The 17,221-nt window shown below is 43.3% G+C and overlaps 1 protein-coding gene across 1 annotated transcript in view; it reads left to right on the forward strand.

Annotated features, from left to right (window-relative positions):
* The first annotated feature begins 5,565 nt into the window (after positions 1-5,565).
* The window catches only part of gli3 (GLI family zinc finger 3), a 112,522-nt gene continuing 100,866 nt past the window's right edge, over positions 5,566-17,221 (forward strand). Inside the window, exon 1 of the mRNA XM_086066330.1 lies at positions 5,566-6,008. The gene's annotated coding sequence lies outside the window, so the exon portion shown is untranslated. The remainder of the gene's footprint in view (positions 6,009-17,221) is intronic.

Raw genomic sequence — 17,221 nt, forward strand, 5'->3', positions numbered from 1 at the left:
TTGAAAACAAACGGTAGAGCTAACTAAATTTTAACTAAATCTACAAAATAAAACTCAAAATAAAATCAAAATAAAAATGAAAATTCCAAAACTATGATACCCCTGATGCTAACACACAATACAAACACCATAGACAAGCTAGCAAAATTAGCATAGGTATTTTGGCTGTTATAGAACTTTTAAACAACTTTGATTTGAAAACAAACGGTGGCGCCACCTGCCTGGCAGCATACGGCAATGACCCGCAGACTTGTCGGAAGAAAATGACAAACAAAATGAAGAGATTAGCAAGACGAGCACTGGATGCGCGTCAGCGAGTGTCTGAAAAGATGTTTACTTTTGGCGTGAAAAGCCCAAATTGAGTTTTTGTCCCAGTTTCCCGACACTTCGGCCTTGCATGTAACACGATTTGAAGTTTGAAGGGACTTTGCATGAAAGTGACCCACATTGAGACACAAAAGAGAAAAAAAAAAAAATCTGAATATTGATAAGTGCCTTGAGTGCTTTTTTTGTCTGTGGAACTTACAAGAGCAACGCGCTCCAATCGGAGGAGCCGAGGGAGGGTTTATCGCTCTGCCTCCTGATAGACGGCGGCCGTAATGACTTGTGCGGCAAAGAACAAGTTGAAGGAAGCGGGAGCGAGGAGGCCGCCGAGGACCCGCGGGCAGCAGATAGTCTGGGAAAGGTCTGGCGGAATCCACGGCGCCGCTCGCCATTGGACTCCATTAGATAATCATATTCATACCACACAAGGCTGCAAAGCCGCGCTTCTTGTTTCATGATTCCCTTTTAATCCCGCCTGATAAGGTGGGGGGGGGGGGGGGGGTGCGGGGGCCTTTTTATGATGCCGTCATTTGGAGTCGGCGTGAAAAGTAAGCCCGCCGGGCGTCGCCGGGCGGGGAAATTGCTTCAATTGCTCAAGTGGTTACACTTTGGACCCTTATTATTTCCCAGGCATGCAAAATAACCCACAAAATATCATTTTTGGGGTGACCGAGTGCTCACGCATATCGGAAGTTCACATTAATGACCCATCCAGCAGTCCCTTTTTGACCCAATTTGGGTTATTTTGAGCCCAAAACCGTTTTTACACTCTAAAAACAGTTGGGTCAAAAGTAACCCAAAATGGACCGATCCAATTAATGGGTCAATTTGGCCCAACTTTTTGGGTTGTTTAATACAAAATTACCCTTTTTTTTTTTTAAAGTAAAGGATCTGACCAATATTTATGAGTTGTTTACACAAAAGCCCCATTTCTTGACTCAAAGTTGGGTCAAATTGACCCAAGTAGAGCATTTTTGACCCATAGTGTTTTTAGAGTGTATTGTGTCAACTAAATTTTTTGAGATACAAGCTGTCATTCTCTGTGTGTGTGTGTGTGTTTTTGAAAAAATATTATTTTATTCTTTTTATTTTATTTACATGTTTTTTTGCTTTGACTTTCAAGCCCAGGCTTGAGTTATAACCCACAACCCATTAATGGGTCAAAAAATGACTAGCTACCACTTTGGGTCAAACTATCAACAAATAAAGAATAGGATTTGTTTTTGTACAAAGCACCCTCAAAATATTGGGTTGTTTTGTCAGTTATGCATTAAAAATGTAATTCTTGGGCCAAATGAATAACCCCAAGTACCCAAGTAGGGTGAGTCCTTTTTAGACCCATATTTGGGTTATTTTTGGCCCAACTTTTTTTTAGAATGTGACTCCTGGAGTTTTGTCTGTTTTACTACCGCTTCTCCAAATGTGTTTTTTTTGTGTGTGTGTTTTTCCTGAAGTTTGCGGTCCACGCAGACGAAAGCGTTTGCTTCCAGTGGCGTCCGTCTTTCACTTCGCCCGTCGCGTGTCACGTCGTCAAGAAACATGGCGGCATGTATTGATTTTGCTCGCACATGGCCGCGTTGCTCAATAAGCAGAAATTGTCGTGTGTTTTTTTTTTCTTCTTCTTCCTTTCAGTCAGCCAGAGGACGCTGCGGCTGGCAGGCCTTCGTTCATTTTTTGGAGCGGTGTCAGAGAGAAACTAGCGATTGTGTTGGAGTCCAAATGCATCACCGATGCTTTTATACGTCGAATATTATATACATAAAAGTCAATTGTAATACATGAGTTGTCATATGTATATATATGAGTTTTATATATAAAATATGATTTATAATAAAATACTGTAAATGCATGTTAATAGATGTCAAACTATTACAAGGTAAAGTGCAATAAATGTTGTTTTTATAAGATTTAAAATGCACAATATCAAAAATAATATAATATATTGTAAATGTGACGTGCAGTAAAATATAATAAAATATTCCAAGTATAAACACGATAATAAATAAATACATACATATAATCATAAAATTTTATGAAAATTTATAAATAAAATGCTATAAATATGATTCATTTAAAAATATAAAATATCTAGTATCATGTCAAAAAAATTACAATATTAATATAAATTCTACAATTCATAATGCAGAAATATAATAACATATTGTAAATCAAATCATGTAACAATACATCTAATATATGAAAAATAGATCAAATAAAAAATAAGCATAAAATAAAAATATGTAGATATTTTTGACACCACTTATTTCAGACCGATACCAGTACGAGTAGTCACCGATACCAATACCAAATACCAATACCAAAAAAAACAATGGCAAATCATTTTAAACCAATACCTACTGTATATATCACAAGAAATAATTTTTCCTTAATTTTTTAAAATGCATATTTTCTGTAGAATGCACAATAAAATTAATTTAAATAAATAAATAGATAAATATATTCTTAATGAGTCATCTTTTGCACATGTGCGCCTTATGTTGTTGATGGCAAAACTGCCACAAGAGAGCGTCGCGAGTAACAATAACTCGAGGCTTAAGACTTAAGGCCGGGTCTCGATCTGATACCGATACCTGATATCGGCTCTGGCTCTCTCCATAGTCAACTCGGTAGCTTGGTGTGTGTGCGGTTTCAACATGTGTAGCGACCACTCTTTAATTGGGGTGAGATGCTGGGCTCAAAAAGGGGGTGGGGGTCTGTGACGAGACCCCCCCCCTCCCCTTCCTTTCTTTCTTTCCATTCCCTTTCTCCTCCTCAATGTCTTTGGCGAGCGCAGAGGTGCTTTTGATGTGTGCTTTGGCTCGCCGGGTCCGACTTTGGAATGTGAGGAAGAGCCAACGTTGGGTTAGTCGCCTGCGGGCACAATCGCAATCCCCGAGATCCTGGCCCCTCTTTGATGGAATACTTCGGGGAACCCCGCTCCTCTTGCCCCATGTGCGCCCCCCCAGCACGCACGCACGCACGCACGCACGCACGCACGCACGCACGCACGCTCCTAACAACAAGGACTTTGACGTGACGGGAATGAGGCTCAGATGAGCAGCGGATGAGGGCGGAATTACACCACACCCGTTGTCATGGCAACCCGCTCGGTGATTGCAACCTTAATAGATCCATTGTGATTCTTTCCATCCAGACAACCGAAACAAAATCCCATGAGTTTGTGATGACTGACTGTGATGAGTTTATTGATGGCCGATTAGGAAGCATGATCTCATTCTTTCTCGATTTTAAATAAATCAATCAATAAAAATTGTACACGCCCACAACGGCACACTAAAAATAAAAATACGTTGGCTTGTGCGCATCTGTGAAAATACCAACATTTGGTCTAACACGCCTCTGCATTGATTTATGCAGCGTACCTCGCCACATTTGAAAATAGAGTATCTAAAAAAATATATGCAAAAAAATCAGCTGTAGAAAATGTTTTAACTTTCTTTAAAAAACGTTTTTTGTTACTTACCCCCCCATTCAGACATCATGAAATTAATAATATATATTTTTTAATGAACGCAATATAAAGAAGTAGCGATCATAAATAAGGCTGTAAAGACGTTTTGTCATCTTTTCTCCATTTTTAAACTGCTACCCCCCCAATTTATTTTTATTTTTAACCACACACACACACACACACACACACACACAAATTGAAATCCTACTTCCCGCCTTGAGTTTTGCTGGCAGCTCTCCATTGATTAGCGCGCCACTTAAGTGGCGTGTTAGCGCATGATTTGACCGTCTATTGGATCAATCGTGTATATTGATCAGGCTCATGGGGCGCCACACCATTTATTTATTTATTTATTCCAAATAGCTTCATCATATTTGTGGTACATACATTGATCTTGCGGGCAAAAGTGAAGCCTCTCACGATTATGATTTATTCATGATTATTTTTAGTTAACGGCAGGCAAAATTCTGTCTGTTTTGAATATTATATTGTAACATTTTTTTTTTTTTACTCTTTATTGTGCTGATTATATTCAAATCCATCACAATGAATGTTGTTCCTAATATTTTGGTGATTCTATTGAGCTTCCTTTTAGCTGCCTTATATGTTTTTAGCATTAGTAGTGATTGTTATTTGAAAGTTTTTTTTTATTGCGATTGTAGTCAATTGCTGTTTCTAACATTTTTGCATTTCTTACAAAGCTGCACAAATGCGACAATATATTAGAAACATTGTTTTTCTTTGTTGATTTCATAAAAGGTTTTTTGTGTGCGCTATGTTTCTAATTTTAGATCAGAGCCCCAAGTAGCTCCCTCTGGTGGTATGCAAAAGAACTACAGTTTGCGTGTTAAATTCACCCAGTACAATTTCATTTCATCTCAAAGAATTGTTTTTTTTAAAGCATGTATTTACTACAATTTCAGTGTATTTCATTCATTCTTGTATGCACGTTACAATTTAATCATTATTTGATTGCACTTTTTTTTTTTAAATTTTGCTATATTTAAGTGCAGTGTCATTATGTACGTTTATGGATAAAATATTGTTCTTGTTTGTGATGTGTTTTAATGTTGGTTATGACGGCGGTACCTTCATTTTTTTTTAGGTGGTACTTCAAGTCATGTTTGAGAACCACACTCGATAACGCAAAGCGTGACATGCAGGCTCCCTCTAGTGGTTCCCGAAAGATTCACTTCCTAAGTACAGCTTGGTTGTATTTAACTCAATTCGAAGGAAAATGGAATCCTTTATAGTTTTACGTGCAATACATTTGAATTGTATTATTAGTCAAGTACACTTTTTTTTGTTTGTTTCTTTATTGAACATATAAACACAAAGAAAACACATTACAAGTCTAAAATATAAATTGAAGTAAAATAGTTTTTCGTTTTCTAAAGGGCTACGAGGAAAGTAAGTACACTTATCGTCCTATATTTAACTTCAATGTTCAAAACTGCTTCATGTCTACCACCTTCGTGTTCTCGACGACCACTTTGAGCCTAACGAGCTACTACGTGTATTTTTAAGGGGTCATTTGGGGTCAAAAAAAGTTGAAGGACGACTGCACGTCATGCAGCTTTTCAAAAATGATGATGGATGCAAATGTACACACTTCGGTGTTGTTTCATTGTGGAAAAAAAAAAAAGAAAGTTGTGTCAAGTGAATGGAAGCAGAAGGCGGGAGAAAGAGGGGGGTACAAAAAAGGGGGAGGAGGAGGAGGAGGGCTGTGTGGAGTTGAAGGAGGGAGGAGTCAAACGGGGGAAGGAGCAGCTGGAGTTGCACACTTCGTCCTCTCTTCTCGAGGAAAAAAAAAACAAAAACGCAACAAGCCCGGAGTGACGCGCGCACTCTTCTTCTTCTTTCTTTCTTTCTTTCTTTCTTTCTTTCTTGGGGTGACCGTACACTTTTAGTGGCGGGCTGCAGCGGACGCTTGCTTGTCCGACGGCCCTTGAAGGCAGCAAAGGCGCCCAAAAGAAGAAGAAGAAGAAGAAGAAGGAGAAGAAGAAGAAGACACGAAAGAAGAAGGAGAAGAGGAGGACCAACTCTGGCTGCCCCGTTTGGGAGTTGCGGCGTGGAAAAGGGAGAAGAAGGAGGAGGAGAAGAAGGAGAAGGAAAAGAAGAAGAAGAGGTCCCGGGCTCGTCCAGAGGCGCATCTGCACCCCACCTGAAGAGGGAGGAACCCCCCCCAAAAGTGCCCACAAAGACACTTCAAGTAAGTCTCGCCGATTCCACGCGCATTGACATACTTTTTTCTTCTTCTTCGTTTTTTTTTTTTTTTTTTTTTGCTCATGAAAAGTTCCTCTCAAAGTTGGACACCCCCCCCCCCCCCCCCGAAAACTTGCTCCAAAGTTTTGCAATACAAACAAGGACAATTTTAATTCATGTTGTGTGTGGGAAAAGACGAGAAAATGATTTGGAGCAGCTACAACTTTTTTGGGTGCACACTGGGAGAAACGTGTGTGTGTGTGTGTGTGGAGAAAGTGTGTAGAGTGTGTGTCTTGTGGGGGCCGCATGTGTGATCATATTTCACTGTGTGTGTGTGTGTGTGTGTTTCGGGCTTGCTAAAACCGTTAACAAGAAGCCGCACAAACACACAATATATTTCATACATTGTTATGATTAGCATGAGTATTCGCAGTTGTGTGTGTGTGTGTGCGTGTGCGCGCGTGTGTGTGAAGAAGACACACACTCAGAATGTATCTCACAGGCAATAATAACTGTTATTATTACAATTATTATTATTATTAATTGCAGTTGCATTTGTGCTTTTATTGCGTGTTGTACTTTGAGCCCAGAAGACACACGCTCGCACGTGCACACAACGCACGCAACGCGTCGCGTATGCTTTATCCTCATCACGATTAATGTTGTTGCTATTATTTTTAGGATTAGGATTATTTGTAGCAAAGGTCAAATGCGTGGGATGTGGCGGTGTGTGCGTGCGTGTGCGCGTGCGCCTTGTTTTCCGCACACTCATCTCGCACTTTGAGTGTTTTTAGCAATATTGTTTGTGTGTGAAAACATGACCAAGAACACACACGTACTCACGCACACACTCTTTATTATTATTATTATTATTATTATATTATTGTTATTAGTATTAGTTGCAGTTAAAAGTACAATAATGAATTGTGAATGTGATACGCAGGATTAAAATTGAATTGCCACTTTTGCCAATTTTTAAATCACATCATTGAAAAAAAAAAAATCGGTATAATCCAAATAAATGAAGAGAAGTCGTTTTCACAGCTATTGCTTAAGGCAGCATCATAAAAAAATGAAAAGCGTCTTGAAGTGTTGCTCCATGTGCTCGTATAAATTTTTTATTTTTATTTTTTAAAGGAAATTTTCCCAAATCTAAAGTCAGGAATGTGAAATCCCAGCATTGCATGAGTCACGTGCGTGTTTATGCACAAGGGGGCGAGTTTATGTTCATTTTTTTAAGGCGGGATGTTGGTGGGGGGGGGGGGGGAGGGGGGGTCCACATGAAAAGCGTCCACATGTGGAGATATTTTGTTTGAAAGTCGAGGGCCAGCTGCTCCACATTTGAGGTGCTCGCTGGCGTCTCGGGTTTCCTCCTGCGCCGCAATCCCCTTTTTCACACCTGGGACATTATCAGCAAAAGAAAAAAAAAAATCTCCTTTTCGATACCTTTTTAGGAGAAGATGAATTGCCCAAAAAGTTTTAGTAAAAAAAAAAAAAAAATCAAAAATAATTTCATTTATATTTTTTAATTAGTATTTTATATGCAAGTAATGCTGTAAAAAAATCAATACTACTCTTATTTGTATTTTCTATATATTGTAAATATTGTTTGCATTTTACAAAAACATATTCTAAAAATGAAAACAAACATTGTGAAGATATCATCTTATCAATATATAATATGTAAAATTGTTGTTTTATTTTTATTTTTTTTTGTAATTTATAGTTATTTATTTAGTTTTATTAATTAAACATGCAAAGCATGAAGAAGACGTTCCGGATGCCTGAAAATAATTTGACAGCACAAAAAAATGTTAGCGGGAAAAAAAAAAAAAAATCTTCAAGTGATCTTTGTGAAAATCGAAGTCATCAATTTCTGTCAACTATTCTGCATTCATTAGCTGTCAATTTGGTTTTGGTGTAATCATAATCATAATCATAATCATAATACAGTCAGGAGCAAAAATATGCAATGCAATTGACAAGATAAATGTTGACTTGAATTGTTTCATTTAAGGGCAAGAGTCAAGGGGACTGACGCCAAACAGGTGCGCCCTCCAAAAAAAAAAATCAGGAGACGCTGATAAATGCGCCGGCGTTGAAGATTTGAATCTCCACGACCAGGATTATTATTATTTTTTTTTTTTCCTCCCAACGCGGTCATCATAGCAATATTCCCGATAGCGTTTATCTCAACTTGAAAAGTCCAAATTATGCAGAGTTTGTGCTCGCCCCCTCCCATTACTAACCCCCCCCCCCCACCCCGTGCCCCGCTGCCCCCGCAGAATGGAGGCTGTCATGTTAATGCGAGGAGGTGACATTCTATTAGCTTCTTGAGCTATGGCCTCTCCTCACACACACGCGCACGCACGCACACACACACGCGCACACACACACACGCACACACACGGCGAGCGAGCGGGTGCGTATCAGGCGAGCGGCCCTAATGAGTCCTGTTGTGGTGCTAATGCTCGCGTCGTGCGAAGGAAGTTGACTTTCCTTTGGAGATAATCGCCTGCTTGTCGCGGCTTGTTTGTTTGTTTTTTGCTAACAACCAAGCGTGCCTCCATTCAAACCTTCCGCAGGTGAGAATCCGGCACGTAAGGGACCAGGTGATTAAAAAATGACATTGGAATTCATGATCACACTTTTTCAAATAACTTAGTGCTTGTTTTCACTGCCTGGCTGACAAGGAATAACTTGTTTGCACGACCCCCCCCCTCCCCCCCCCCCCCAAAAAAAGAGGATAGGCGTTCCTGCTTTCAAGTTATTTGTCACTTCCAGTTGAAGTTTACTGTAAAACTGAAAATGAAATATTGCAAATGTAGACACTGAACTGTTCAGTTAAAACATAGAACAACAAAAGTCCATCAATTAATGGCAGCCTCTTAAAAAAACAAAATCAACGTTATTTTTTTTAAAATTCAGTTTTTAATACAGAATTTCCTGCATAAAAAGTCATGAAACGGATTTTGCTAAAATGAAGGCCCTAAATGGCGTAAAGACGCACGGGCTGGGCATCGATTCGGATTTCCAAAATGGATTCGATTCGATTCACGATTCACATTGATTTTCAGTTCAGTTAAGGATTTGATGCCAATAGTACCAAAGTACCAATTTTACTTTTATAAAATAAAAAAACATCGGTCATCGGCGTCTTTGACTGCTAATAATCGATATCGGCGCTGAAAAACTCATGTCGGTCTTTTCCGTATCTGAAAGTCACATTTTGAAGACTTCCTCCTGCTTTGATTTGGCTGCAGAAGAAGACGAGAGGACGCAGGGGGTGAAAAGCGTCCAAAACGTGCGGGCGGGCGGGCGGGCGGGCGGGCGGGCGGGATATCGTGAATAGCGCAGGAGGGCTCCTCCTTGGCCCGCTAATCCCCCGGCCGGCCGTCCCTTCAGGGCATGCCTCAGATCTGCCTCCGTGCGGACCGGCCCAGCTCCGACGGCCCATTTAATATGCTATGTGTTCCCCCTCCCCACTCCAACCTCCAAACCATCATTGTCCCAGAGCGGGACCCCTGAAACCCCCCCCCCCCCTTTTTCCCCCCAGCTTCAAGGAGCTGCTAAAGGCACCTTTCAGGCCGAGCGATGTCTTTGGATAAGGCGCACGCACGCACGCACGCACGCACGCACGCACGCACGCACGCACGCACGCACGCACGGTAATTTCAGATATGTCGAACCCGGCCGAGGCGCGTCTTCCGCTTGCTTTTTGCTCCCCGCGACCTTTTGCTTAATAGGCCGCAAGCCAGACTGGCACTCAGAGGAGACACTGACCTCGGAACAATCTTCTTTCGGGTTCGACATAATCGCTTCCTTGGTCCCAAAAAAACGTTGCATGCAAAAGTACGCGCACATGACGAAAATCAGGACAAATTTGGACAAATTTAAAAAGAGGATCTGTAAAAATAGATTTTTCCTCAGTTGTTGGGGTTGACAATCATGAAGCGGCGTATTACGCATACCGATCATTTGGCTAAATTTGAGCATTTCTTTCCTTCCGTTCCGATTCAAGTCCGCAAAGGCCAGAGATGATCTTAAGCAATTTTCCTGAAGCGTGCGGTTTGTTAGGAGCGATTTCTTATCGCGTGAGCCACATTTGAACTTTTTTTTCCTTTCGAAGTTAGCGAATGGCAGATTGTTGGTTGTCTCTAAAAGATGATTCTGAGCAATTATCTTATGGCGTGGCATGTGTTAAAAATGGATTTTTTCCCAACTGGATCAGCTCAGGAACCGGCAGACTACAAGATCTCCAAAGACGATCCTAAGCGATTATCATGTGGTGTGCTGGAGGGAATTTTTTTTTTTTGCAAAATCCAGACTCAGTTGTCTCGAAAAGAGGATCCTATGTGATTATCCTTCTGGTGTGGAGAGTTTTCAAAGTTTTTTCTCTCTCTCTTTCTCTCTCCTTAATTTGCTCGGAAAATGGTCAAAGCTGACAATCATAAATGTTAAGTCTGTTCAACATTTAAAACAGCTAATGTGCATACCGATAATCGGGCCGAGCAAATAAAGTCAAAGTGAAGCCTCGATTGTTGGACGTCTTTGAAAGACGGCTGATTATCTTGAGGGATTTTTTTTACAATCGTTGTTTTTTATTTCCTCACTCTTTCTGTAATTCCCTTAGATGCCACAAGATGGCGCCAAAGCCCGGTTTAATAGAAAAGTCGTTTTTTTTTTTTTAAATTAACGAAGTATGCGTACGTCTCGATGTGTTTCCCTGCTCGGCAAAATTGCCGTCAGGGAAGAGCGTGTCGATTTTTTCCCTTTTTGTGCACTCTGGCAACTGCAACAGAAAATGGCGTTTGTTTGAGTAGAGTGCCTTGTTGTCTTTTCTCACAAGAGGAGACGCAGGACAGCGAACGCCATCCCTATGTACGCCCCCCCCCCCCCGGTCCCGGTCCGTAAAAGCATCGTTACGGCTGCCGGGGTGTGAAGTGTGGCGCAAGAGGTGTTTGGCTTCAGGCGCGAAGGGGGGGTTCGAGGGGCCCCATTTGTCGAATGCAAGACGGGGGGGGGCCGGGGAGGTCGGCGCTTGTTTTTGCACATGTCGCCTTGTGTCGTTTTTGACGGGAACCGCCTGTGAGGGACGTTTTTTCTTTTTTTTTAAGGACGGGGTGTCAATGGGCTCTTTGAGTTTGTAAAGAAATAAGCTCGTTTCATCAAGTGTCATTTTGATACATGCTACATTATTCATGTGATCTGGTTAGTCTGCGTGTGAGCATCTGGGCGTGAGTTGTGGCCTACAGCAGCTCTTTGCGAGTGTTGGCGTTTTTCATTTTGGAATGGAAGTCGAGGAAAAAAACATTTGACAGAGTTGACTGAGAATCGACATTTATATTTGAATGATTTGTGTGTTCTCATTTTGTCGTGCTCCATTGATGTCTGGAAATGTACCAACTCTCCTTGCCCACATGTGAGGGCATCACAGTACCTTAATGACTCCATTTTCTAATTTCACTTGATTTTGTCTCAAGTGTTCATCACTGCACAATTGTTGAAATCAATTCTTTACATTTTTTTTGTGGCACTGTATTCCCGCTAGACCGAGTATCGTCCGGGCTGATTATCGGGCCCGATATCGCATCGGCCATTTTGAGGAACCATACGGCCGATAATAGATCCATTTAACAAATCAGGAAACTAATTATTACAATTTTCAGAGATGCTTCTGACCCTGGAAACTCTCTGCTTCTTTTGTCTTTATTTGAAAGTAACATTTTAATACTTCAGATATTAAGACATTTTAAAAGCTTTTATTTAACTTTAGAAAACAAACCAAACCAGACAAAAACAAAATTTGTGATACCAATATTTTCCCTTTTTGTGGAATTGAATATCGGCTCCAAATATCGGTTATCGGCGTCCTACTAGTCGGTATCAGCCCTGAAGTGACGACCGCTCGTAGCAACGCTTTGAATGGCGTTCTGCATTGAAGGCCCGAATGGTTTGTCGTGGCGGCCTTTCATTTTTTTGAGCCTCGCCGCTTCCCGGGGTGGACGCGAACGAGGGGCCCATTGTCGGGGGACATCGGGGTGGGGTGGATTAATACCTGAAAGGAGCCCCCAGCGGCCCCCCCGGTTTTCCCCGCTGTTCGTTTCCGCGCAGGTCGGAGAGTGTTCTTCTTGCTCTCTTGCTATCTTGTGAAGAATGCTGACGCAAGCGGGCGGGCGGGCGGCGTTCAACGGCGCCTCGTCGTCCTCAACTAGGAGAAACAAAAGAAGAACTCGACTACCGGAGCAAACTTCTGCCCCCAGCTTCCACCGCCCCCCCCCACTTTGACAGCGCAGCATTTGAAGACTAATCGTTTTTTCTCATGCAAAGCATGCTGTTTTAAGGGTGGGGGGGGGTGCTTGTGGGTCCGGGTTTGAGGATGGGGAAGGGGGTGTTGTGTTTTAACAATACTCCACGGGGAGTGAGGAACAGGGTTTTGGGGAGGGTGCAAGGGGGGGGGGGGGTTATACTGCTCTGCTTTGCTCTGTAGACAAAGCCCAGTTCCTTTCAGGGCTGCATGAGGAGCGGGATGGGGGTGGGGGGGAGAGAGAGAGAGGGGGGGGGGGGTCTTGAATCCAAGTTCCTAGAAAGAGAGGGAAACATTTTTAATGACAGTTTGTCATCATGCCGCTTGAACTTTACGGTGAAATTGTGGGGGCGGGCCTTGTGCTGACAGGAAAAAATGTATGAAGACGCAGAAAACATTCGTGTGTAGAACCCCCCCCCCCCCCCCAAGAAAAAAAAAACCGACCTCCACTCGTCCAACCAGTTTTGCTCTTATTAAAAACGTATGTCGCTGTGCAAATGGAATCTTGTCTTTCCCCGTACGTATTCACATAGTAAGATACTTAAACGTATGCTTTTGCTCTCTCTAAATGTGAAATCAAGGGGTGCGAGGGGGGGTGCGCCGACGTTGTCGGGACGCGTGGCTTAGAAAGTTTGTGAAAGACGAGCATTCTTTTGAGGTTTATGATTATTTATGGTGGCCCTTATATGCAATTTGTGCGTGCGTGGAAGTGGTGGAAGTGGGGTGCGCTGTTTTCATTGCCACGTTGAGGGAGGTTTGAAAAGACTGACTTCACTTATTTGTTGGTTGTCATGTTGACTTTACGTCTCACCAGTCCAGACAAAGTGGCGGGCGACCCAACTTTATGTCAACTCGTATACGAGGTGGTGCACCACCAGGCTATAAAAAAAAGTATGGCAAGTAAGGCATTTATATTTATTATGCTATGCTATGTTCCATTTATTCATGTATATGAGGGTGTGTACAGAGGGGGGGGGGGGCGCATTATCTCTGTTCGAGATGTTAAAGGGGGTGCGTAGCTGAAAGAATTTGGAAACGATTGTCTTACACGCTTAACACTTCGTCGTCACGATAATGAACTCATGCTGACATGTTGAAGGAGGCGCACCGCGGCGCACCCAATTGAGGATATAAATGTTTAAGGGGTGCACGAACTGTGCAGGGATGTGGAAGGGGGTGTTTGGAAATGACTACCTTACATGCTGAATTATTTTGTTGCCGTCAGTTCCTGTGAACGAGGAGGTGTGCGCGAGAAAGTGGGTGCGCCGCATCTGTTGGGACGTTGAAAAGGTTGCGTGGCTTAAAAGGTACGGCAAATACTGGTTTACACATTTATCGTTTAATTTATTATGTTGACATCGGTCCGCGTGGATGGGGGTGTGTGGTGGGGAAGGGGGGGGGGGGTGCGCCACCTCTGTCAGGATGCAGTTTTGTTGGAAGTAGATCTTATTCACGAAGAAAGCCAAAGAATTCATTAGATTCCCACTTTCGCCATACGTTGTAAAAAAAGCGTCTATTTGTCAAAGGTGGCTGACTCCCCCCAACAGCCCCGCACCACCGCACCCCCCCCCCCCCCCCCCCGCACCCACCTGATTCCTCACCACTTTTCCCACACGTGCGCCTAGTCATTGTCTGGACCCGGGCAGGACATTAGTCACCGCGGCCTCTGGGAGTCCTGACTGGGACCCCGAGGAGCCAGGTTAGGTTGGGGGGGGGGGGGGGGGTCGAGAGGTGCGCCGCTCGAATGCTGTATGTTGCGGGTCAAATTGACCCATTTTTTCTCCTCCCCACAAAATAAAAAGCGGGGAATGTGGGATGTGAAGTGAGTGTGTGGGAGAGGGACCACTGAGGGAGGTGCGCGCGTGCGTGTGTGTGCGCGCGCACGTGTGTGTGTGTGTAGCTGCACCTCGGGGCTCAGCAGTGTGTAAGCCCCTCACTAGCACCCCCCCAAAGCTGCTTTCACAAAGAGATTTACAAGACAGCTCTCCGGTGTGTTGGGCTGCCCTGCATGATAAGTGGACGACTCGCAGCCGGCCACTGTGTGTGTGTGTGTGTGTGTGTGTGAGTGTGTGTTCACAAAAATTGACCTTTCGTGTGTGTCTTTTTTTCTTGGGTGTGTGTTTGTGTGTGAAGGCATGGCGCACGTTGACAAGGGATCGCGTTACCTTTTAGAATTATTTATAAAGCTTTTATGTGTGTGGCACCTCTAAGTCTCTTGTCTCCTCCCATTACTGGATACGACTTTACCTGTGCGCCCCCCCAACACCCCCAAACCCCCCCCCCTTTTTTTTATGCCACCAAAAGCACCCACATCATCTAGAGGGTCTTAATCCTCAAGGGTAAAATGGGGCCAAAATACACCTGTTAGGTCAACAGATGGACTTTTCAATACGGTGTGATCTCGACAAGTTTTTCAGGATGTGAACAATTGCTTAGTCGATTTTTTTTTTCTCCCATTTTGTTTTGGGTTGTGAACAAAAACTGTGGTGACAATTTCACAGCGATCAACAGTTCGCCCAGTCAATGAGTCTTCAAAAAAGTAAACAAAATTCAAAGAGTATTACCTGTGGCGTATTGAATCAAACCACGTCAATTTGTCTTGCTAGCTTAATGCTAACACACGGCGCAAAGCACAAAAAGACAGGCTAACACAACTAGCATCGCCGTTGAGGTAATACAAACCAATTGAAATGGAGAGAACATTTTTTTTGCTTATAAATATTCCCATGTAAAACTGGAGGAAATTTGTTTAAAAGTACAATATATTGAAAAAACAAAAGTCTGCAAATGACTTTCTTCTTTGTATATTTTTTATGTAAGTATTATACTGCCCCTGGTGGACAAGGCACACACAACAGAACCAGTTTTAATTAGCCATCCATCCATTTTTCAAACCGCTTGTCTTATGATATTCGAAATGTTACTTTATGTTCATTTAGTTGAAGAAAAATGAGGGCGGGGGTGCGCCAACTTTGTTTGGACGTTGAAGGCTTAAACATTTGGGGAAATACTTATTTAAGCATTTTGTTTACCTTCTACTAAATCATTTTGCGCACATGAGGCCGAATGGGGTGCGCCCATCTGGATGTCTAAAGGGGGTGCATGTTTTAAAAAGTTTGCCAAATTTTGGATTACAACAGATTTCACATTTAAAACAATAATATTTCTATGTGGTGTTTCTGATCCTAATGCTAACATGTAGCCATGCTAACCCTAAAATGTATTTTTAATGCTTAACCAAATATTTTTTTTTTTTTCCATTTAGTTTTATTCACACTCGACAGAGCATTTTTGTCATAAGAGAGGCCTCGAGAAGTCGGCGCCGACCCGCCGCATATGGCGTGCATTACAGGCTCCCCCTCCTGATCCCCCCCCCCCCCCCCCGCCCTGGCCGCACGCACCTAGCGAAGTTTGCGCGTTTGCCGGGGTTTATGTTAATGTTGCCTTTATTGAAAGAAGCTGCGATGTGATTAGAGTCCTGCATGTGCTGTCATCCCTCTGGCGTTTGTGCGTGCGTGTGTGTGTGTGTGGGGTGGCGGGGGCGGGGGCGGGGGGGGGATCAATGCAAACCAGCTAACGCGGGCTAATAAGCCATTAGCGCCGCCATTGTTGGGGACATTTCCATATGAGGAACCGCAAGACTTGGGAAACTGTCGCGTTGTATCCAGGAGCGACGGCTGATTGCGCGGGTGAGCAATGGGGCCGTCGTTCTCGGGGTGTGAGGACGGGTGAGCTTATTATCCCGCGTTCAACTTCCAATTAACTTGCACGATCCTCGCACGTCTTCATTAAGTCACAATCTTCTTCCTCTTCTCTCACGTCAATGGCTGACAATAAATACAGCCACGTGCAGGGAACTGGAAAAATAATGTGGGTGTTGTAAAACCCACATCACTTGCAAAATTGTCGGTGTCGAACCCTTTTCTGGGGGGAAAAAATGTGGGTGTTTGATCCCTTTCATTGAGAAATGCATGGCTGTTGAACCTTGCTACCAGGAAATAGTTTTAGTATTAAACTCACTGGTAAAAGTTCGGGTGTTGAACTCTTGCACTTCAAATGTGCGGGTGTTGCAAAACCCACATCCCACACGGATGTGATGTGCCGGGGGAAAAGTGTGGGTGTTGAACCCTTTCACCTAGAAATTTGTTGGCGTGGAAAACATTTACTGGGAAAAATGTGGGTGTTGAACCCTCTCATTGGGACACACATAGGTGCTGAACCCCCCCCCCCCCCCCCCCTGTTGCAATGGCCTTGGAGAAAAGTGTGGGTATTGAACCCTTTCATCGGCAAATGCATGGGTGTGCCACCAGGATAAATTCTGGTGTTAAACCCTTTCATTGGTAATAGTTTGGGTGACTTCAAAAAGTCTGGATATTGCAAGACCCACATCCCGCTGAAAACGTGTGGGTGTTTTAACACACCCTTTTCCGCATGAAATGGTTCAATACCCACAATTTTCTATGGGGGTGTGGCAGTACCCACAGTTTCCCCGTGATAGGGTAATTCGTGAACAAATGGTGAAAAACGGAATGTGCCTGGTCAACTGTTTTTAAGAGAAACTTAATTTTTTGGACTTTTTTTTTTGGAGCTCCCCATCTCTCCAGGGGCGTCGCACCCGGGGACACCCGCACTTTTCATGGAGTGGCCTCTGCTCGTGCTCCATGCGGATGTTGGGACTTCCTCTCTTCTTATTTTCTTTGTGTGCCTTCGTTGCTTCCCCAGTACGCAGCTGAGACTTTTTGATGGCTTTCCCATCAGTGTGCATGCATGTGTGTGTGTGTTCAGGTGGGGTGCAGAAAATCCTCGTGGGACCCCCAGTGTGTGTGTGTGTGTGTGTGTGTGTGTGTGTGTGTGTGTGTGTGTGTGTGTGTGTGTCTGCGCGTGTGTGCTCAACAAGTCAGCATGGCGCCGGT

Source organism: Leptonotus elevatus, chromosome 21 (genome assembly GCF_054856555.1).
Source record: "Leptonotus elevatus isolate MCC_2025b chromosome 21, RoL_Lele_1.0, whole genome shotgun sequence".
In the NCBI taxonomy this organism is placed as follows: Eukaryota; Metazoa; Chordata; class Actinopteri; order Syngnathiformes; family Syngnathidae; genus Leptonotus; species Leptonotus elevatus.